The 24,109-nt window shown below is 37.1% G+C and overlaps 1 long non-coding RNA gene across 2 annotated transcripts in view; it reads right to left on the bottom strand.

The window, feature by feature from the left end:
• LOC148779752 (uncharacterized) overlaps positions 1-21,004 on the bottom strand; it is a 30,500-nt gene extending 9,496 nt beyond the window's left edge. Inside the window, exons 1-3 of one of the 2 annotated variants that reach the window (XR_016045054.1) lie at positions 20,844-21,004; positions 9,578-9,664; positions 8,772-9,469 (exon numbers count right to left, since the gene is read on the bottom strand). This is a non-coding gene — a long non-coding RNA (uncharacterized LOC148779752). Of the gene's footprint in view, positions 1-8,771; positions 9,470-9,577; positions 9,665-20,843 lie in introns of those variants that run through there. The other variant, XR_016045055.1, reaches the window with a different exon arrangement.
• Between the last annotated feature and the right edge of the window lie 3,105 nt (positions 21,005-24,109).

Here is a 24,109-nt window from a genome sequence, read left to right as displayed (position 1 = left end):
CCCAAGGCCCGGAGCTGTGCCTGAGGGCGTGCCCAATGCTTTTTGCCCTCTTCTCCATTTCCCCCTTCTTGTTTATAGCTAAGTTTGGACCTGCCCCTAGAGGTGGACCCGGCTTCTTGTTTTCTTCTCTTCCATCTTCTTCCTCCTCATGCTGTCAAGCCCGGGGTTGTACCTGAGAGCGTACCAACCTCACCCCTCACATCTTGCTCTATTCACCTCCCTCTTACTCACTCCTTTATCACACAGAGCTGCGCTTATGAGCAGAATACCCCCTTTCTTGCTCTATTGTCTTCCTACCCCCTCTTTTGCTTGTGTTTGAACCCGAAGCCGCATCCTTGTGCGGACACGACTCCTTCTCCCACTTGCCCCTTGTCTTGTCACCCAAACCATCCAAGCATACACACACTCTATGCACACCACATTCTCATGCATCATCAACTTCACCTTTAGTTGCACATACCCATAACCCTAAGCTCTCGCTTTCCTAATTCTATTCATTTGTGTTGACTTCGTGTCATTTTGGGGCTGCTTTAAGAATGTTAACTCGTAGTTTGCTGCTCTAACCTCCACTCCGTACAGTCGAGTTGAATTGCGATAGATATAGATCTTTTTGCCCTCTCTCACTCAGGTGTGGTCATCCTGAGTTAGCATTCCATAGAGTTCTGACTCTTTGACTACTCTGATCGCTAAGTCTCGTAACACTCGAATGGTAAAGAGCTTTCGTCACCTTTCTATCTTCATCCTCTATTTTTCAACGACCCCACTCAATCCATACCATGAAAGAGGAGTATTTTTATTTAAATTCCCATAGCAATTTTGAGATAAAGAATTAAGATGACATGTTGTGCTCGAGGAGGGTCCGCATCCAAACTGCACTGCTAGACAGCCGGAGTGCTTCGTAATTGTTTTTAGAGGGCGACCACCACTGCATATCCCTGAACCCTAAACGGTAAAGTAGGCATCTAAACGCTTCTTTATATATTAAATTCTCTCTCATTGTTGGTTCCTATCCGCGTTAAAGAGTACACACGCATGCTAGAGTAGTGTGTAGGCCCTTGCGATTGTTCGAGAGAGGGTTTCCCCATCCTGCGAAACCAGACCCCAACCAACTGGCAACTCCACTGGGGATATGCCACCCTATAGTTTGTACAGTCCGTTGTCGATCAAACATTTCATTTCTTTCTTTATCTAAAATTGCAATGGACTTCAATCACTCCTCTTTCGTCCAAATTGGGGATTTCATCATCCCCATATTTGCGACTTCACCCATGAGAAGCAAGACGGTCCATTCCGCTTCTCCTATGTGTTCCTTGAGTGGTTTGACTGACCCTACTACCCTAGCTCAGGTTAGGGGAACTTTGTGAGAGGGTACCCAAACCCCTTGTCCCCTCTCTACCAACATCAAAGGCAACCCCATTGATGTCAATTGCATTGGTGGTCTTAAAACCTCCTCCTTTCATATGCACTCTGTTATTGGCGGACACTCTGTCAGTCCTATGCCTAGAAGTGGTTATGATACCACTCCTTCTCTTTACTTGGTGAGTTCTTCTAATACCACCCTTTTTGTGGGTAACTGTAAGACTACCCCACTCTCACTCTACATGGGACTCTACATGGGCACTATTAATACTAGTATGTCGCCACACACACTTCATGCTTGCTCGAGTGGCTCCAAAGTCACTTCTCACACGCCCACATCATGGCAGATGGTTCAACGATTGCTGTGATAAAACGGGGCAAGCAATAGCTTACCTCAATCACCTCACCTACTTCAGGTCTCTTGGGACCCGAATCCACAACAAGTGGTCCTCAAACTATTAATGCATCACATGTTAATCACATAGCTTGGGGCTATCCAAAGGCTGCACCAAAACGAGCACAAGACCTTCAAATCAATCTAAGGTCCCATAAAGATGTGCACCTGCATGCTAATGGCTCTAAGGCCACCCAAATTATGTGAGTATTTTAAATACCAAGCTTTCACTTCACTAAGGGTTGGATCACGAACCACCCCAAACACTTCTGTGGACTATGCACACACATGCAGGTCCAATGTTGCTGCCGGGTACAATGGAAAAGGGAAATTGAAGGTTCCCTTATTCACCTCGAAGTCCATGACCACATGGAACTCGAAGAATTTTCATTCGAGTATCATCATATCTACTCCTTTTTCTTTGCATGCACGAGCTAGCCATCAAGGATGGACACAGGGCAACATGATGTCCCCCAAGACGATAAAGCAGTATATCTTCCCCAAGCAAACCCAAACTTTTAAAATCAACTCCGAGCTCCCTTCTCCCATGATATAATATATTGTCCGAGTTGATCAACTTTGCCCCCATCTCTATGTGATGAGCTAGTCAATCAAGATGTCAAAGCCGGTTCCAATTCTGGGAGAACATTTATTGGAACTTACGAATCAAACAAAAGAAAGGGATGAAAGTGCCACTTTGAAAAAGGAGAATAGAGTCTTCAACCTAAGAAGACCTACTAAAGCAAAATGCATTCTATCCCTTGCAGAATGGCATTGTTCACTACTGCATCATAGAGATGCAAGAAGACGAACCTAGTTCATCCGACCTGCGGCCCCAAGGCTGTCACGAGCAACCAGGAGAAATATGGCCCCAAGGCCGTCACGAGCCCATCCGAATTGAGCAACGACCCTAAGGCCTTCACGTGCCATGCCTACCAGCAATGTGGCTCCAAGGTCGTCAAGAGCCAGTACTCACCCGTTCTTCAAGGCATTCCCAAGTTCAATTTGGGCAAGCTAAGCCCTAGATACTTGGATTGCCAGATCATGGTGTGAAAAGAACCAGGATCACCCCTACTTCCGAACCACCCAGTTCTGACGAATGAGTTGACGTAATGATAGTAAGCCAAGAGGGTGAAGAACCTGAAAATCCAATGGCTCACTTCAATGACATTTTGAGCAACATATTGGATAGGCTCAAAGGACTAAAAAATGCTCGACCTGTCGAAGTATCTTCACACCAAGAGGCAAATTCTCCCCTCGAACTCCAATGCGAAGAAGAGGAAAGAAGACCCCCACCTCCTCTTATAGCCCAAACTCCAAGACCTCTAAACCCCCTTGTCCTTTTTGATGACCAACCCAATATAGCTTCTCAAGCTATGTCATCAGCAGTTACTCAAGAAGACATTCAAAATATGATCAATAAAAGTATCCAAGGCTTACAAATTTTCAAGCCATAAGAAAGCATTCACTATAAGAAGCATTATCCACTTTTCATTGATCAAATTCCCTTCTCCATCAAATACATAAGGGAAGATTGCCTGTCTTCGATGGCACCGGCTCGCCTCAGCAATATGTGGCACATTTAATGTTAGCATGCCAAGAATCAGCTTTAGATCCCATACTGCTGCTTCGATAGTTTGTAGAAACCTTAATTGGGCTTGCCTTTAAATGGTACGCACGTTTGCCTCCAAACTCTGTCTACTCTTGGGAAGAAAGGGATAATTTGTTCTATAAATGATTTTATGAGGTAGAACGGGATGTTCAAGATATAGAACTTCTCACAATGATCCAGGGAATGAATGAGTCAGTGATTGAGTATATTCAAAGATGGAGGGATCTTGTGATGTACCAAAGTAATCATATGTCTGAGATTGATGCGGTACAAACATGCATAAGGAATATGAAAAAGGAAATCTCCTTACATGTTGAGGCTTCTAATCTTACCACCTTCTCAGATATGATCACAAAGGCAGTAAAAATTGAGCGTTTGCTAGAACATCATGGTGGAAGTCAAACTCAGGCCTCGGGGGGAGGTCAAAATTGCAACCTCACCAACAATAGGTCAAACCCTCGTATTGGCCAACAAAGAAACTTGGTCAGTGTAGTGATCATTGGGACACCTCTTCACTCTAAAATCCCAACTAATGTTACTCCTCTCCAAACATTAGATACCTCTCGGGGAATGATACCACTCAGGAGTCAAGGGGAACCCAACAATAACAACTTCGACCTCAGAATTCCAATAGGGTAACCTCGCCACAAAATCTGTACCAGACTGAATAGTTTGAGTGAATACTATACCCGCAATACGGTTTCAATAAAGCGTGAGTACCAACTCTCTTGAAGATGCTAATCGAACAAGACATAGTGATGCTTCCTAGAATAAAAAGGCCAGAACAAGCCACCCTGTGCCTTTTATTGGATGTTAGCCCACCCCATGTAGGATTGTGTCTGGCTTAAGAACACATCAAAGCCTTAATTCAAAAAGGGAAAATCAAATTGGATACTCTCAAGAAAGCTTTTGAGACTATAGAGGCTTCGCATGTAATCACAGTCCAAGAAGAGCAAGTACAAAACCTTACAACCTGAGTAGGTACCATCTGATCTTCTTCTTGACCTCTTCGCAATGCTGGTCATCCAAGGGTTAATTGTTCCGCTTACTCAAAGGCAACCCAAGAACCTGGTTCGAGGCACTGGAAATCTTTGGTGTCCATTTCACCAAGTATGGGGTCATGAGATATGTCAGTGCAAGAGCTCCAAAACATTCATACAAGATTCCAAAGCTGAAGGACGAATTATTGAGGATGTACCTGTTACAACTCATGAACCACCTAAACCAGCAATTTCCCATAATGATACTAAACCACCCTTTGCTTCTCACAGCATCAATGAAGAAGAGAGAGGCCAATCAAGCAAGTATCAAAAGGGGAAGAAGTTACGGAGGCTTCACACATGGTCGCCGTACATGAACAGTCATGTGGTGTTCACGTAAATGAACTGTCTCTCAACATGTTCCCTACTCTCTTTAATATGTTGGTGCAACAAGAAATGATCGCACCTTGTGTACCTAAGAACATGAAACATTCAGAAGAAGGAAATAAGAACTTGTGGTGACAATATCACCAACTAAAGGGACATGATTTATGTCACTGCTGGGGAATTTGAGCTATTTTGGAAGGATTTATACAAAGTGGTAAGGTGGTTATAGATAACACACAACCTTCACCGCCGAAGAAAGTTCAAGAAGCCAAAGCTCCACAACATGAGAAGCTCTAACAAATTCAAGTTCCCATTTTGGACACCTCGAACCCCTGTTCTCCAAGCCTCTGTTAAAGCACACGAATCATGGAGGGAACATTATGGCTGTGGTAAGATGAAAAGCCTCAAGAGGGAGGCTATTCGACAAGCTAATGTGGTACCCATGCCACAATATCGAAAGGCCGGACCTGTCATAAAAAGAAAAAGTTCAACCTTTGAAAGTTCAACACTGCAAGATGAAACTTTCCCAATTACTAAGTGAAGTGGTATTTCTTCCCCCTATTCCCCCTCTTCCTACTTTGTACTATTTTGTCCCAAGGTAAGTTCTTTTTGCTGAGGGTGGTCAATACATGGCTATAAGAGCACTTCAAAATTCGTCCAAAATGGGTGAGGACACTAAAAGTGCGCCACAACAGTCTGATAAAGGTAAAGACTCTCAAATCACCCCTCAATGGTCCATCAGGGTAAAGGCCTTAAAGATCTCCTGCAATCATCCAACAAGGGTTATGACATTAAAAGGTCCTCGATTACGTCCAATGAGAGTGAAGTTGTTAAAGGCCTCATTGAGTCCAATTAAGGTGATGACCCCAAAGCAACCTGATTCGGTCCAATTTAAGTGATAACCCTAAAAGCTCTGTCCCTTCTTATCCCTGATTCTTCAAACCCTTCTTCCCTCTCAAAGTCTCTCTCTGAATTCATCATAGAGTGCTCAGATTTCGAGGCTCTTAATGAAGAGCTCAAAAATTGCAATACCAGTAAACGATGTAGTAATCAGATAAGAAAAATGGTCGCTCAAAGAGCCGAATTCTTAAATGTTAGGGAAGTTATCGCCTTTGCTGCCAAAACAGGGTATGCCTTGTCCCACTCCAGAAGAGACATTCAATCGGTTTCTAAAATTGAAGCTTGAGAAAACCCCCAGTAGCCTGCATAACCTGACTTGGGGGAATCAAGGGAAGAGAGTTCTTCGAATTATGAGGCATTTCACATGCTGGTCAGGAAGGAGATTAAAACCAATCAAAAACTCCATCTAAGCTCCTAAAATATCCTGGGCCACCACTGGTTCCCTATCCAGACCCATCCACCTCTATTCAGAAACCACCTCCTCTCTTGAAATACATTGGACTACCACCAGTTCCTTCCTACATTAAAATTTTCGAGCTATCACAATCTTCACCTCGTCCTATCTTACCTACACCTACTTTGGCTGTGCAATCTAGCCAGCCTTCTATTCATAATGCCACGACTACAACCAACCCTTCCTTGGCGGTTGTAGCAAACCCTTCCTCTTCAAAAATTGCTCCATCACCACTTGCCCCTTTAAAACCTGTGGTAAACCAACGAGTCACCCTTCCGGAGGCCGACAAAGTTAAATATGATGTGGTCGGGCACTTGAGGAGACGTCCAGCTCTGTTAAGTGTCTTTGACGCCCTCATGTTATCTAAGGACTTTCGTATCATGTTATCTAAGGACTTTCGTATGGCTCTGGTGCAAGCTCTCTTGCCCTGAAGTATATGAGACTGAAGTTGAACGAGTTGAGATAGACCCTGCAATTCTTAACCATTGCATGGCTATCACATTATCTGATGGTGACCTTCAGTTGGGAGAGAAGTTTCATAACTGACCTCTCTTTGTGACTGGCGAGCTACACGCCTGTCAAATCAATCGGATCATGTTGGATGGGGGACCAACAGTTAATCTTATGCCTAGAAGGATTCTTACTCGCATCGGGTTAAGTGTTGAGAAATTGAGCCTACAAGTTTGATAGTTCAAGGATTCAATCAGTCAGGAGAAAAACAGGCTAGTTTCATCCGTCTGAAGCTCAAGATTGGGGATTTGAATGCCACGTTGTTCCATATTATTGATACATATGCTTCTTACAATATTCTTCTACGTCATCCCTCGCTAGATGGGGTGGTTCCATCCACACTCCATCAATGCTTCAAATATAGCCGAGATGGAAGGCAACACAGAGTCTATGCTGATAAGAATGTTTCCCATTGCTGGGTCACATTATGCCGATGCAAAGTACCATTTCATGGACTCAACGCGCTCTCAAGAGTTGATGCTGCCTATGGAAGCCAATACAAATCCAAACTTGAGAGAGACTGCTCCGACCTCTCATGAAGATGTGGAAGATATAACAGGGTCACTTAATCACATGCTTCAAGAAGAAAAAGAGATATGGAAAAGTGATCCCTTTGACACTTGTTGATGGAAATCTCCCCACATCCCCAAAAGAAGCAGCATAACATAAACATAAAGGAGAAGCTTCATCTTCCACTCCATCCTTACAAAAATCTCTTCCAGTGATGGCTCAGATTGAGCAAGTGAAAATAGAAACCACTGATTCAAGCCCATTAACACCCACAGTCACTTATGCTCATGGTGGCATGAATGTGTTACATATCCCAGTTCCCTTCCTAGAGGCTGAGACAACACGTCAAGTTGAAATAGAACAAAAAGTCAACCAAAAGGTCTTGCACAGTTCAGTCTCTTTCAAAGAGGAAAATGATACTCCCATTGCTCCCCTGATCAAGTAAGCCCCGAACCAGCTCAAGGTATTGTAAATACGTAAGGTCCTGCATATTGAAAAGGACGATGTTTGTTCACCTCACTCCCTCACTCCTTATCAGCAAGATTCCCTCAAAGTCTTGCAAATCCCACAAAGCACAACACATTTCAATATTATATGTAATAACCCAACAAGCACACATTGGCCACTTGTGTGCCACACGCCGCACAAGCGATTGTCCTCAATTGAAATTAACATACAACAAGTTTAATAAAGCATAGTTCCTTGAAATAAACTTCCTAAAAATAATCTAAAATCATGATAAATAATTTTTAATGATTTTCCATCAAAATATCATAGCATGGTACTTCTCATACATCTAGTTAAAAAATTAGGATCCACAGGAGGTTGGGTATGGTACTCCATGGGATAGACTAAAAAGCCCAATCCAATTCAAGTGAAATTAGAAAAATAAGAGCTAAAAGACAAAATTGAAAAGCTAAAGATTCTAGTTCTGCTCAGGAAGGTAAATATCTTCCTCCATGCCATCTCCCCCCATATTACCTTCATATGTTTGTTCTTCTACTCCATTGGCCTACATCCATACTTGATGTTGTGAGAGTACAACTTGTGCATCTTCTTAGATGCAGGTTCCCTCCAATTTTTTGGCCTAGGTTTCTTGGTAGATGGTTGGGGAACAACGTCCTTAGGTGCTAGAAGATCAGGAGTATTTGTGAGATCTAAGGGGCTAGCCTTCTCCCATTATAATAAATAGCTATGAGAACAGGTTGAGTCATTCTTCTTTGCCAAACCATTTCCTTGAAGTAGTTTTTGCCTTCTAAGTTAGTGTATCTGAACTTAAAAGACAAAAAGAACGTGGAACTAGAGGATATATGATTATTCAATTAACAACATTAGCAAGAGGAGGGTGATTGAACCTAAATTGCCTCAACACCCTTTGAGAAAAATAACATTCCACGAAGAACTAGCCCCCGAGAACTTTGTGAGAATGGCCTAGGTGAGGCAAAGTCAAAATGACATCTTCTAAACCACAAAACACCTATTTGAATTCCAAAATATTATCCAATATTTCTCTGTAAGATGAGGCTTCAACTATCTCCATCTGAATTCATGTAAGCGAGGGCTATGGCATTAAGACAGTAATAGGATTTCCAATTAGAGGACAGAGCACTACAATGTGCTAAAAATCCCAAGTCTGCCAATATGAAAAAGCAAAAGCGAGGAAAAGAGTCATGAAAATAATTTCTAATAATAAACAATTATTACAGATTCTTTCAAGAAAACAAAGAAGAATAAAAATAAAAAGATGCAAACTATGGGAATCAAATAAAGTAAGACAACGAACAAGGGAACTGTTACCTATAGAATTATCATGTTCTCTTTTAGATATTAGTGGCCATACACCACCAGACTGTAGAGAGCCCGCTATATGCCCACCAATACAGAGTGAATGATAGAAGTATCAAAATTTTTCCATAGAGCCGAAACCAAAGGAACTAGAGAGCTTCGATACATCTTAGTGTTAGTAAGAGGGAGAATAATACCCACTCAGCAGATTACAAAAATATGATGCTGCTCTTCATGAGAAGACTTATCTCTACAAGCAACCAAAATTTCCTTATCAATCAAATCCCTGAAAGGAGCAAAAACAGCTCCTAAGAATTTCCACCGATGATCGAATGGTTATTAGTGCTAGTGACCTCTTGGTAGGGTATAACAGCCAGAGACAAGCCAGAAATTCTAGTAGTTTCCTCTAAACTTAACATAGCCTCCCCTATCATGTAGAAAAATGGATCTTATTATAATCAAATCTCTCAGTCAAGGCCTCAATCATTGAAAAGTTGATATGAGTTTGAGCCATGTGAAAGGTAGCCTGAAGAGAGTGGATCCTCAAGAATCTCCTTGCACTCTGAATCGTACCAAGACTGAAACAACATCGAAAGGACAGGATGTCCTCAGACCTTTCTAACTTGCACCCTTCTCTGGATGCTATGAGAAATATAACCAAGAAGGGAGCAATAAAAGTGACATACCTCTCAAAAGGAAGATGAAGATTCCTCCTCCTCTTTCTCGGTTGAAGTCAATGGAAGACTTCTCCTTAGATCCATGGGACAAGAACTCTGCTACAAATTGAAAGTCAAAACCCAAAAAAGTTGTTAGAAATTGTAAGAAGGAAGAGGAAAGAGCTCTACATGAGAGAATCAAGAAGAATAATGAGTTAAAAATGAATAAAAAGGAATGCCCTATCTATAGAAACACAGAAAAATTCCAAAATTCAAGGGAAAAATAACCTAATGCATGGAGCAAGTAAAATCAGTTTCGATTGATGCACAAGATGATTAGGGGCATAGAATCCACAACCTCAGGGTTACATGAGCTAAAATTGCTCTCCAAGAAATCCAGAATCATATTCGATCGAAAGACATCCAACTCGTACGACATGAAACAATCAAGAAATTTATCTCAATCAAACTTCATACTCATGGTATGTAAAAGATTCGAGATAGAAAGGCGTCTAAACTATATGACGGAAAAGAGACCAAGTACCCAATATCTCAGTTCAACATCAAGCCTGTGCAATGAAAAATACTTGGGGTAGATACAAGATCCATCCATCTGTGCATGACGTAAAACTCCTAGGAGGATCCATGATTGTATGAGTCTAAAAGGCCGATCAAAAACAATTTTTTTTCAAAGTTCATTTCTTATCTTCAAAATTGCCCCTATATGTTCATCTGAAGTTTTCAAAATGTTAATTTCTTTATTAAATAGTACTCGAAACCCTACATCTATTTCAAAATTATTCTTTTTGTTCTAAAACTATTTTCTAAAAAATGAACGAGTTTCAAAATGGGCTCAGACATGATGTTTCTATCGCCACTAGATCCTGAATGCCATGCTACAAACCTTTAGGATAAAATAACCCCATAGGTTCCCAAAACCTCAAGCTTGAACCTTTGGACCCTAGGAATTGAGAATCAAATGTGAACAAAAGTTCAACTAGCTAGAATTTATCAGTCATTTTTCTTTATTCAAAGTTCCTACTCAATTAAAAGTCATAACCCAAGAAAAGGTCTAAAGCCGAAGATGACTAAATTGGTGCCCCGGGTAGCATTGTGGTGACCTCAGTAAGGAGAAGTCATCGGCTCAAAGATAGCACGATTCGTGTTGACTATCACTTCGGATCTTGATTGTCGGATACCCCTTAATGCCACTGCCTTAAAGTTAGTGTAGTGCTAGTTTGATATCTTACATATAAAAAGTATCCCTCGGTGTACTGTCTTCCCAAAGGGTACTGATCATTCAAAAGACTGATCCCTTCTTTTCTTTCCATCAAGTCTCAGGTGTCTACTTCTTTTCTATTCACCCGGTGTCCTAGGTAAATGCCAAAGAGGGGAAAATGTAGAAATCCCCATCGAAATTCTGGCTAAGGAAATTCTTAAAAACCCTAATTCTGAGCCCTAAGGACCACACAATCCCTAGTGAGCCATAGAAAACTTAGACCTAGTTTAATTGTCTCAAAATTATCCAAATCCTATCCCAAGCAGCAGCAGACCCCAAAAGAATTCCATCTGTCAAAGAATCACTCAAATCAAACTTACATATCAAAAGTTAGGAGCCTTGAAAGGGGCTGGAGAAAACTTAACAAAAGGCATGCGACACAGCGCATAGGGTCACGCGACAAATGGCATGTTGGGCCACACGAAGCGGCCTATGTGGTGCATGAACATGCGGGGTTCCGCATGTCGGGATGCACGATTGCCATGCTGTACGTGACCCGATTGGCCGAGGGGAGTGGTTTCCTTGCCCAAGAACTGAAGATAAATATGATTAAAATTGGTTTATCCAAATATTCTAGAAAAATACTAAATTCTAAGACTTTTTAACTAAATATGGACCCTCGAATCGAATTGCTCTATTTTCAACCATAACGCTAGTTCAACCTATGAATACCCCCTCCAAAAATCCCACAAAATACATATGGTAAACATAAGAAAATCGGATTAAAATAGATAAAATCACTAGAAATTAGTGGATAAATTTCATAAAATAGGAAAAACCCTTAGATAAATCCTAGATAAATAAGAAAAATCAAGAAAATTTCAGAAATAAATTAGAAAATCCCAAAATTCGTACTTGAAATTAGGAGACCTCAAAACCCTCAGAAAACTAGGGAAAACCATCTCGAAACCTTGAGAAAAATTAGGTAAACCTTGCTTAATGATCATTTGCCCTTCTAAAAGCCTTAGGAAGCCTGGATCTAAGCAAATAAGTATCTGATAAAGGAAATTCCAGCAAGCAAAGGCCTCCAAAAGAGGAGAGAGTGGCATGAGGATAACGGTGTGATCCGAGCCCAAAACTCTGGGTTTCAGGTCCTTAAGGTAATTAATTTATTTGTTAATTTAAAAATAGTTATTTTCTTTATTATTTGATTTATTTATCTGTAATTCCCTTTATTCTTAGATTTAATAGAATTTTGAAAGACCTTATATATAGATTCTGAAGCTAGCATTGTCAATAGTTTCAAAAGGTGACCAAATCTGTATAGATCAATGATGTTTTTGAAGCTATGATTTGAGAGATCCCACTCTCTCTACTATTTTATAGATTTAACTCATTCTGTACGAGATTTGAGTTTATCTCATCTAGAGATCAGTGCAAATCCGAGCGTAATAGTTTCTTACAGTTTGTGGGTCTCCTTTTGTTGCAGAAATCACATAGGATTAACCTTGGTGAAAGATCTTTAAGGTCACATTAATTCTCTTCAACATACTCTTTCTAACTCACCGTAGCTATGTGTAATGGGAGGTCTTTAGGTGGCCCTCCACTTGCTATCTTAGTTGTATGAGTCACAATGAGGCCATCAGCTGACTAATTAAAAGGGGTTGGCAAGTGAGCGTCCACCTGAGGCACCATATGGTGAGTTCAGACTTGTGATTGGTGGGCCTGACTTGTAATTGGTGGGCCTGAGTTACGGGCTGAAGTTGGCATATGCCTCTACGGGCTGATGCATGTAACCAGGTGAACGACCTTGTTGCATGATAGTGCCAGCTGACTCACTACAGGATTAGCACGACATGTAGGTTGACTTAGATATCTGGGCTGGACATGGGTCTGACCCTATTCTGTGGGCTATAGGTTGTATCCCTAACTAGCTAAGGCATGTAAGAGGGCCGATACTATAAGGTTGTCTTGGGGATGGGTTGCACCTGGACCTGTTCTCCTTATGCATTACACTAGGGAAGGAGGTTTCCTCCTGTGCTACAATGGTGACTAGGGATATGGTTGGGGGTTCTAGACCTAAACCTATACTTTTGTTGTTCATGTTCTACTTATCCCTAGATCTCTTGGTTATCATGGTTAGGGAGGTTTGAATGGTTGTTTGATAAGGCATGGACCTCGTTTTCTACACAACTCCTACACCTAGACTGGGTATTACAACTTAGTTGTTGGAGGATGACTTCATGCCTGATACCATGGCTATCGAGGGTGGTTCTAGCAATGTACACCTCCTGACCAGCGGCTACCCTAGGCAATAAGCAAGAATTAATCTCAAATAGTAGGAAGCATGGAGCAAAACAAAAGTATTTCTGGGGTCCCTAGAGGGAGACGCAGAAAGGACTCTTTATGCCGCACTATGCGATGCAGTTAATCTCTAGACCCTGGGAGCATCTCGAGTGCTTTGTGATGCTTCTTAGTCCACTTCCTACCCTCTTCAAGGCCTTTTGGTGTTACTTCATGGACTTTCTAGAGACATCTTTGTTGTGTTTAGCAACTCGACATACCACATGGTAAGCACCAAACTATTTACAACTGAATTTGGGTTGATTTGGTACTAGATCAAACTTGATCAATCTAAACATAGTTAACTTATGCGTTTATGGGGTCATGGTGGATTCCTACTAAAGGACGATTCATTCTCACAAAGGGATCAAACTTTCTATGGGTTGTCGGCTGAATCAGATTGAAATCAAAGAGAAATAAATGAATTAATTCGTACTAAACTAAATAAACAAAGAAATAATAAAATATGCAATGAATTTAAATGAAAGAAAATTTCTAACCATGTCACGCTTGCCAACCCGACACCCGGAGTAGGAGCCTCGATCAGTGCAAATGAGTGATTGAATTCACTTTACTCTTTGAAGGAATACTTGTAATGAACGATGGTTTAGGCCATAAAAAATGAAATGATTTAAAGGTCACCCGTCTTTATGACTATGGATGATCATGGGTTGAATGAGATTAGGGTTTCACTGAGGCTCCGAATGACACTAGGGTTTATGAGGGATTCGGTTTTTCTAAACTTTAAGGGGCCGTTTGGGAACCTGGAAATCTATTTCATGTAAATAGATTACACGAAAATATGACATTTCTATTGTTTGGTACACATTAATGGTAAGGAAATGGAAAAAGATTACCTGAGATTTCCTCAAAAATCTTGAAAATAGATTATATAGCAAAATGACATACACTTTAATGGTAAGGAAATTGAAAAAGATTACCCGAGATTTCTCAAAAATAAAGAAATCTATTACGCGCGGTGAAGTGTGAAAAATCTATTGTGCGCGGTGAAGTGTGAAAAATCTATTATGCGCAGTGAAGTGTGAAAAATCTATTATGCGCTTGATGAGTAATTGGGGGAAATCTCTCTCTACCTAAAAAATACAGTGATTCAACTCCTACTAAACCATAAGAATAATAAACTAGGAAAAACAAAAGTTCTTCAACTAGGCGCCCATCTCTACCCAAAAATCTTGTGATTCACCTCCTAATAAATCAGCTATTGTTCAAAAAAATAAACGGATTTGAATTCTCTACTAAGATCAGTTTGTTTATTTTTTTAGCTTTATTTTTTCTTTTTTGCTGCTATTGTTTGCTGATAAATTCGAAATACTTGAGTTCACTTACAGAGAATCGTCAAATTAGTGTGCTTGAATTGTTTTTTTCCTTCCAGAACTTTTTAAAATTAATTTACCTCTTCAATTTCCTGCAATGCCTCAACATAATTTCTCCTCTAATACATCTCATTTAGTCATAAAGCCTTCTAGGTTACTAGCCAAATTTTTCCAAGAAAAAAATTTCCTTTTAAATTTTCCATGGAAGTTTTCTAGAGAGAGATGATTGAAATGCTTTAGCACAAGAAAAATAAAATAAAAATATAATGGCTTATCATAATAAAAGTATGTTATTCCAAAATGTTAACATCTTGAAAACATGTGATTCTAAGTCAAGACGCAAAGGGATAGAAAAGGTGTGGGTAATTCTTGTGCCTGAAGCAATTATAAAGTTTAAGCTACATGCTAATAGGGATAAAGTTTAAACTACATACTAATAGGGGTTGTATGCTCAACCATGTTTTGATATAAAGCCAAAAAAGAAAAGAAGAAAATGTTGGTAATACGTTTCCCATATTTCTTAGGGAATAAAGCCAAAAAAGAAAAAAAAAAATGTTGATAATGCATTTCCCATATTTCTTCTAGACATAGCCAAACAGTAACAATGTATTTATCAGGATGCATCTTAATACTACCAAAACAATGACAATCCATTTAAGGTAATGTATTACACAGTAATGTATTACACCAGTAATATATTTCCCCGACAATATATTTCCACGTATCTAAACGGCGCTAAAATGTCTAACCTCAAAATCTCCGACCATTAAAAAGACCGGAGAAAAGGTCTTTTTATTGGAAAAACTGCACCCAAAATGAGAAGGGAGTTAATGTGAACAAATATTCATCCAACACATGTAAGAGATGAACCCTACGACGCTGAATTTCTCTTTACCATGCCGCACTCTGCGGCACTTACGACTAATAAGATCCAGTATGACATATGGGATTTTGATTCTAATGATATTTCCTTGCCATTCTTGAGAAAAAGCCTACTATTTAACATTTTCCATGATATTTTCATTCTATTTTGCTATACAACCTGTCAATTTTTTATGATTGTTTCCTAAGACAGGGATTTCAGGATTTATGGAATATTTGGTTAGGACTACGGCTTGAACTATAGCTTAGGATCACTAGGGGCACTGGTGTATCTGGCTAGTATGGACTATATGGCTCAAATGGTTTATTGTAAGCTATTTCCGGAATAAAGTCCGTTTAAACCTAGCGATGGCAGGTGGTTTGATATATTCAACATCAGATCAACCCACAAATGTCAAAATTTTTTAAAAAACTACTTAGATATTTGAAACATCAAACTAGAGGGGAAAATTGGAAAAATAATAAAATGGAGAGGTAGGATGTCACAATAAAATTACTAAATTATGTACCAAAGGGTAAATTTGCTAATTTAGCAATTCATATAGAAAAATCCCAATGAAAATAGGCAAAAAATTGTTAAAAGTTAATAATCAATGAAATTTAAAATAATTAATAGAAATCATTAAAGTACTATAGAAGATGAAAAAATCAGGGAAATTTACAGAGAATCATGTTTTATTTTTTGAATTTAAAAAGAAAAAGGGCTATCTAAGTGCGAGGCTCTAAACAATCAAATTAGAGTATGCCTCAAAAATTTCATTAGAAAAGGTTGTTTTGATGCCCAAATATCCTCAAATTGATCATCTCGGCATCAAGATGCATGACATGAGAAAAAAACGGATTCCAAGTTTTGGAAGTAGTACATTAATGCATTTTTGGACTGTCAATTTTCAAGATTTTCAAGTTTTCCATAGATATACTCGATCTACATTATTTTTGAAGCTTTAAATTTTATAATTAGAGATGAAAATATATTTTATGACTATCACAAAGATTTCCAGTATTGAAATCACATTTCTTGATACTATTTGAAGGTGTGCTTTATTTTGATTGTTTAGAGCCTCAAGCTTATACAAACCGCACCCATTTAAAAATACTTTTATATAATTCCTATTTTACACTCATATCCTTCTTTTTGAAGACATAAATTGTATTTCAATTTTATCTTTTTTTTTTCTTTATAAATTAGATTAAGATCAAATTTGGTACGTCTATAGTTCTCACCATGATACACTTTAAAAAATATTACAAAAAAAATAAAAATATCTATTAAACAAAATGCCCCCAAGTATTCTAGGGTGTTTTGGTATTTTTATTTATTTTAAATTATTTTTAAATATTTTTATATGATTGTTATAGTAAGAAATATGGATATCCCAAATTTGAGCTTATAAAAAGAGGTAAAATTGAAATATCGTTCATGTTCTTAAAAAGTGGAGCGTGAGTGAAAATATGGAACATATGGGATTAATTTTTAATTCCAAAAGTAAAAAATATTTTTTTATAATTTTTTTTCAAAATATATAAAAGATGGATTATTAAAAATTTTGATTTATATAATTAATATTTTGGAAAATCAATAAAAAAGAAAACCATCAGACCACGTGATAAGAAAAGTTCCTAAATCATCTTAAAATCCGTCAAAATCATCTAAAAACATATACCTAATTATTCTTCTATTTTGAACTTTTGTTTTATAATTTCTATTTTTTTTTTTTTTTGGTGGTCGGCGAATTAGGCCCTACAACTGGCCTTGCCCATAGGATGAGGCCGATTATAGATTACCACCCTTGTTTTGGCAGATTAAATCCTCAAGTACAATCATTAATTAAGAAGAAGTTCAAAGAACAGTTAAATGAATTAAAAGTACGGTCATTAATTAAGTAGGATTTCTAAGAACAGTTAAATGAAAACGGCTTAGTTTTAAATTAGATAATCGTTGCGTCCTCTTATTCATGTTGGCTGAGGTGGCCGTCTATTCCCCCCCCCTCCCCCTCTCTCTCTCTCTCTCTTTGATATCTAACATCACCATCATAAGAAATTCCATGGTATAAAGTATTGGAACCGATAATGATAAGTTTTTTAATGGCTTAGAAAATCAATTGAAGTTGTACAGGATTCATAAATATATATATATATATATATATATATATATATATATATATATATATGTGTGTGTGGAGGAAGATACTACAAAATGAACAATGATTTCGTTTATCTTCATCACCGTCCAAAGGTTTTCGCATGGTCACGATTGTCTGGTGATGTTTTGTTTACCAAATAGGAATGATCTGAAATTTGGAGCTTGTGTTTATAAAATATAGATGAATGTGTTTATAAAAAATAGATGAATATATAAAAATACCAAAAAAATATTTTACATGAAATAAATTGATCAAAATACCACCGAAAAGTTTCAAGGGTATTTTGATCAATTTGTTTTTGCAAATTATTTTTTTTATGTTTTTATTAGGTGCGTCTCACTAAGATATACACACGTTTCAAATTTTAGATCATTTCAATTTGTAAAACAAAAATGAAAAAATAAAATACTACCGGATAATCGTGACCGTGTGATAAACTTTGGACAGTGATGAGGTAGGCGAAATCACTGTTCGTTTTCACCTATAGACGTTGGAAAGAATTTTCCTCTCTCTCTCTCTCTCTCTCTCTCTCTCTATATATATATATATATATATATATATATATATATATATATATATATATATATATATATATATATATATATATATATATATATATATATATATAGGAAAATTTTATATAAGGTTGCAACCTTAAAATGTAGAATCACACAAGCACCTCAAAAATCTTTTGGAAATGTTGTTTTAATGTTAAGAAACGCTCTAATCGATCATCTCAACATTAAGATGTATGAATATGAAAAGAAAAAGAAAAAAGTTTTTGAGTCCCAAAATAGTGCATCTTGTAACACATTCTCTAGACTGTTCATTTTCGAAATTTTCATATATTTATAGATCTACTTGATTTTAATCATTTTTGGAAATTTAAATTTTCTAATTAGGTATGGAAATAGATTTTAAGATAATACTAAGAGTTTTTTACAACAAAATTAATAGTTATGATAAAATTTTAAGGTGCGCCGTAATTGGATTGTTTAAGGTTGCAACCTTATAGAAACCGCATCCTATATATATATATATATATCTATATAATATGGGGATATTTTAAACTTCACAACCTTTCAAATTACAAAGGTTCAAGATAGAGAGAGTTGTGAAGGATGGAATTATTAATTTTGTAGTCTATTGTTTAAAAAGAGTTACTTTTATAAGGTAAATTTGTAAATATTACTACAAGACAAATGATACTTTTGTCATCTTCATAAGGGGTAAAATTGAAAGTTTAACTAAACTACAAGGGCACTCTACAAATAAAGTTCCAGGACACTAATTTTTAAAATGCTATTGTACTTTTGTGAAAATTCCAAAATTTGTACTTTTGTGAAAATTCCATGACACTAATTTAAATAAAATTTTAATAAAAAAGTAATGATTGTTTTGATAAATGCACCCATCATAACCCCTTCTAATTTGAACCTTTTTATTTTTAGGGGTTGTAACTTTAGACAAACCCTATATATATATATATATATATATATATATATATATATATATATATATATATATGACTTGTAAGATCTTCTTCTAATTGTATATCAACTGGAGTTGGTCTCTTATAATAGGATCTGGCATTTATTGGTTGCCAATTTTTACTATAATTGATTCGATTTATAGTATCTGGAGAAATATAGATTTCAGAAAATGCTTTTTGCATATTTGTTATGGTGTTGGCAATTGGTGGTTCCATATTTTCATTGATTTGGAATATTTCTTCTTGAAGGGTCATGTTATCATGTTCTGACTACCAACCATCTTACATGCAGAAGCATACATAGTCATATGTTTCATAGTATCTAGTATTCGATGGTCAGAAATTCCATCAATATTCCAATCTATTAAACTATCATGAATTTATAGAAAGGATTAAAAATATCATTCATTATTTTTTGAAATTCAGATGGAGCATTTTTAAGACCGAAAGGCGTAACATACCATTCATACTGTCCAAACGGAACGTTAAATGCTGTTTTATATTTATCTTCTTCTTTTATTTGTATTTGCCAAAAACCAGATTTTAAATCGAATTTGGAGAAGATTACTACATGGACTAATCTATCTAATAGATCTTTTTTATTTGGAATGGGATATCTAATCCATTGTAATACTTTATTGGTATGATTGTATTTGATTTTTCCATATTGGTTTGGACCAATATGGTTTGTCGTTTTGTATCTATTTGAAGTACATTTGGACATAACGTATTCATTACTTTATAATAAATCCGATAAACAATAGCTATGTTTTGAGAACCTATCATCATATCAAATCCCTGAGTTCTGAGATTTAAAGATAAAACTTTTAGTATATTAGGATCTGTAAGGGATACAGAATAATTTGGAAAACAATTGAAATATATCGGACCATTACATAGACTAGATTCAACCATTCCTAAAAGTGAATCATAAAATCTATTATGCCTAGTATCGCGTAAACAGACTAGAATAGAATTATTTAGCCCTAAACGAGTTAGAGGCTTAACAGCTATTTGAATTAGTCCTATATGTAAATATTTATAATTTTTGTTTTTATGGACCTGTATTATTTTTTGAGATAATGATTGAAAGTCTTCTTGATTACTTGTGACAGAAAGAGTTTCTTCTACTGTCTTGATAGCATATCCGATTTTGAGATCAAATGTGCCTTTCTTGTAAACATCAGATATTGGAACTTTGGGTATGTTCCAATTTTGTATTTGGTTTTCAATATCATTGATAATAATTTCCGCTTTGTTTTTTATCCTTAGAGTTCTATTAGTTGTACTAGTTGTTTTATCTGTTAGATTCTTAATAAATTTTTCCATTGTTAGGTTGCGGAAGAGTGTTACCTGGACAGTCTTCCTTGACTACCTCTTACGTCTTCTAGACCTCAGCGGCTCTCCTGGCCTAAACGGTCACTGACTGGGTGTCTGAGCGTCTCTAACCTCTTTACTCGGACCAACTTTCTCTAATGGATTAATTTATTAAGTTTCCTCAGATACAACAACTGGTAAGCACTTTTAGATCTCTAATACAGGGTTGGCTCCGATACCATTTTTGTCGCAAGATCTACCCTAAGTTGTTACCACTATTTATCTTAAACATAAAAAAATTACAGAGTTATAAACTATTAATTATTGCAGTAGAGTAACATAATAGAGAAAAACAAACAGAAGAATTAAAATAGGAAACCAATATATATCAAATATGATCTAGGAAGTATGAGTATAATCACAGATTTTGAAAGTAAAAACAAACTTAAATTGCATAACTTACTGTCTACAAATACAAAGACTGGCAAATCTCCTCCACTCAGAGGGATAATAAGAAGGTAAAGAAGATAGATTACAATCACACATGTATATGAAAGTTACCGACTTTAATGGTGTACAGTTGTTGATGATTTGTACAAGCCTAACCTACTGTCTACAGAATGGGAGAAGAAGGTGAGAAGAAGAGAGAGAGAGATATATTATTGAGCAGAGAGAGAAATATGAAGAACTATAAGGCTTGATGCTTCCTTGATGCAGGCTCCGATCTAATTCCCAGATGCCCTTTTCTTCTAGCTGAGAGTCCATATTTATAGAGAATCATCAGGGGAGAGTATGTGGCTAGCCTTGGTTGCTTGGTGATGAAGGAAACTTTTGTGGCTGACATTCATTGCTTGGTGACGAAGGAAACTCTTGTGGTTGATATTCATTTGCGTGTCGAAGAAGGGATGCGAAGATAAGGTTTTCGCTAACGGAAGGTACGTGTCAGGTGCAGGAGGGCTTTGGATGTCGGTGATGGCGACGGATGATGACTTGGCGAATCTTCGGTGGTCTGTGTGAGCGGTACGTGTGAACAAATAGCGAAGGGGAGGACGACACGTCAGTCGGGTGATTTGACCCGAAATTAGTCACATCATTCAAGAGAATCTTTACTGTTGCAAATGTCTTGTCATTTTTATAAAAGGAATATTTTTGTCGAGGTCGGTTGGTGAGGTCTTGTCCGAGGGATGAAGAAGGAATATATTTGCTGTAGCTTATTTGTCCTATATACAAGATAAGGAACAAAAAGAATCTTTGCAGGGAAACGTCTTGTCATTGGATAGGATAGTATCAGCCTGGGCTACTCATCGGGTCTCTGGCTAAAATCGTCTAGCAGAGGATTGCCAGATTGTACTGTCTCTTCTGATGTAGCTGGTGCAGTAGTATCAGGGGCAAATATTTTGAAAAGGTTTTGCTCTAATTCTTCTATTGTAGCGTTAGGATGTGATTGCTTCATTTTCTTTAGATAGGCAGAGAAAGTGGGTAAACTGACTGTATTATATGCTGGAGGGTTTAATACATTAGTTTGAGGAGGTATCCGTTTCAGGGATAAAGAGGCAGGATTAGTACTGAAGATATCCCACCATTTGACTTTAAGGGTTTTGCCGAGTTTGGGAATATACTCTTAATTATTTGTATTATTTTCAGAAATAGAGTAATCCCATTTGAGAATCCAGGGTATCTGATAGATTGCCATAAAATAAAGATGGAAATCTTCTAGGTCAATACAAGTTTTATATTGTGCAAATTTAGTCTGGAGAGCTTGGAATTTATCAGGTAGGATTTGGGTTTGTGATCCCCCTAGTAAAAACCAATGGCGGAACCAATTCGGGAATCTTTCAAGGATGGGAAGTTTGAATTGCAAATACCAGGAATGAGTATTATTGGGATTCTGGTAGAAGAATACTTGGTGCCATGCATCGAGATATTAAGCATATTTATAATATTTATATTGGACGTCAGGATTTAATAATTTTTTCCCTTGGAGGGGATTACATCCCCAATCATCGTAAGAAAGTAGTGTTTTGATTTGAAATTTGGAGTAGGCATATACTTTAGTTGTACCTTGGTAGAAATGGACTATTGAGACGGAACCGGTTTCCATGAGAATGGCTTCATACCATTCACGAGTTTTGACTCCATATGAAGGATTGAGATGGTTGATAAGGTAAAGGGGACCTATTTTATTTGGGTCAAGTTGTGCATGAGTATCAGAAATAGGTATGTCTGATAAGAAGGCCGTGTCTACATAGACTGATTTGGTAGAGGTAAATGGTTGTTTATTTGGATATGTTGCAGGGGAAAACGCCGGACTTGGAGTTTGTATTGGACTTTGAGGAGGAGTTTGTAACAAGTATTCAGGTACATTTGAAGATCTGAGAGGTGACATTGGTGTCAGGTTTAAAGAAGAATGGATGGGCATAAGAGGCCCAAACATATTGCTAGGTACTATTTCCATAGGTTGTTTTCCTTTTTTGGTATTTGAAGACTGAGGATTATTCATATTGCTATGCTTATTATCAAAAAAGAGTTGCAAACCGTAGGAGGAAAAGCCGTAGGATGAGATTGTATCATCTTTAGGGTGTGTTGGGTATATACGGTCCCCCCTGCAAAAATTCACGGGTTAAAAAGTCAGGTAAAGAATTAGTAGAACCGTGAAGATGCTCAATAGAGAAATCAAAAGCAAATAAAATAGCCTGCCATCTGGCAAATATTTGTTTGGATACAAGGTTTTGAACATCTTTTTGCAGAATGTCCTTGGCGGCTTTACAATCGGTGCGGATAAGAAAGTGTTGATTTAAAATATCAGTTTGAAATTTACAAACACAGTGAATAATGGCAAGTAATTCTTTTTTGACGATAGAATAATTTTTTTGTGTAAGATTCCAGGCTTTGGAAGTAAATCTTATTAATTGTTCTTTAGAATTAATAGATTGTTTTAATATACCACCTAGTCCTAATTCAGAAGCATCGCATTCAATGATTTTAGAAGCTGTTGGATCAGTCCAAGGGGGAGGATTCTTCTTTAATCGGTCATATAAAGGTTTAGCATCAAGAGCTAGATTTTGGTAAAAGTCACTTATATAATTGAGACATCCTAAAAATCTTTGTAATTCCGTTTTATCTAAGTTTTATCGAGAAATTTGTCAGCAAATAGAATGGAACGATCAATTGGGATAATTGTCCCCTGATGTATATTATGGCCTAAGAATCTAATTTTGGTTTGGAAAAGATTTAACTTTTTTGTAGAAACGACTAAGCCAGCATTCTTGACTGTATGAATAAAAGTATGGAGATGTTTAAAATGTTGTTCAATAGAGTCAGAAAATATTAAGACATCATCAATATAAACTATCATGAATTTATAGAAAGGATTAAAAATATCATTCAATATTTTTTGAAATTCAAATGGAGCATTTTTAAGACCGAAAGGCATAACAATCCATTCATACTGTCCAAACGGAACGTTAAATGTTGTTTTATATTTATCTTCTTCTTTTATTTGTATTTGCCAAAAACCAGATTTTAAATCGAATTTGGAGAAGATTACTGCAAGGACTAATCTATCTAATAGATCTTTTTTATTTGGAATGGGATATCTAATCCATTGTAATACTTTATTGAGAGGTTTATAATTAATGACTAATCTAGGGACTCCTCGTTCTTGTTCAGCATTTTTATTGACATAAAAAGCTGAGCAGCTCCAGGGAGATGAACTAGGGCGTAGTAGTTTTTTATTAAGTAAATCTTTTATTTCATGATGACAAGTTTGTAATAATTCTGTATTCATCTGAATAGGTCGAGCTTTTGTTGGTATTTTTGTTTCACAAAAAT

The sequence above is a fragment of the Amborella trichopoda genome, chromosome 11 (assembly GCF_054954075.1).
Source record: "Amborella trichopoda isolate Santa Cruz 75 chromosome 11, AtrichopodaSantaCruz75HAP2 v2.0, whole genome shotgun sequence".
Classification (NCBI taxonomy): domain Eukaryota; kingdom Viridiplantae; phylum Streptophyta; class Magnoliopsida; order Amborellales; family Amborellaceae; genus Amborella; species Amborella trichopoda.
This window is presented reverse-complemented; position numbering and strand designations above follow the sequence as displayed.